Source organism: Saprolegnia diclina (assembly GCF_000281045.1).
Source record: "Saprolegnia diclina VS20 unplaced genomic scaffold supercont1.53, whole genome shotgun sequence".
Lineage (NCBI taxonomy): Eukaryota > Oomycota > Saprolegniomycetes > Saprolegniales > Saprolegniaceae > Saprolegnia > Saprolegnia diclina.
The window spans coordinates 69,006-69,876 of NW_008246120.1; positions in this window are offsets into that span (position 1 = coordinate 69,006).

An 871-nucleotide genomic window follows, 5' to 3' on the forward strand; every position below is an offset into this window, starting at 1 on the left:
CTCGCCGCATGAGTCCCTGCAAACCGTGGTCGAGGTCGCCGTCGAGCGTCCGATGGGCTGGATGATCTTGATGGCGCATCTACAAGCACGGTAAGAACTTGGTCGATCGACACGGTACCGAAGCGGCGGCGCGAACGAACGAAGCCTCGCGTCGCTGGTTCGGTGCTTCATGGCTCGACACGCCAGCGAATAGAGGCCACGAGCACAACAACCCAGATGAGCATACGCCTCACGAACGATGCGCGGTGTGCCCGTCACCAATCTTTGCTTGGCCAGGACCGTCCTACGCATCATTTTATGCAGTCCGCTTTCGCGACACGGGAGCGACGCAAATGGGAGCGACGACATACCGAGCGTGCTGATGACCTACGGATGGAGTGCAATCGCAGCCAATTAGTTGCGCTTGTTGTGGCGGGGCTAGTAGATCGTAGCGACAGATCCACTACACGAACTCTTATTCGTGTCCATCGCAAGCAATCCTTCGCACCTCGTGCCAGCTCGTCGGAACGTTGACTGGCGGGATGGTCTTCTGGGAGAACTGCGCTGTGTCACGACCTCGGCAGCAGCTGCGCTCTCGTCGTTGCCAAGTCCAAAATCGTCGAGATTCGCAGCACACCAAGAACGCGGATTTGCTCAAGACGAGTGCTCCCAGGGCACACCGTACCCGGCGTCGACGTTGCGCGCGGCGACACTTCCTCGCTGGGTCGTTGAGCAGAAACGCAATCAGTTTGAACGTCGTAGTCGCGTGCCGACGTGTCTTTGGCGTTGAAGCTGCAACGTTGCCGTCTGGCACTCGGTCTCTGTGGTGCGTCTATGAGAGGGCGCAGTGAGAAGAAACCACAATTCATTGCACCAGAGAACAAACACCGTG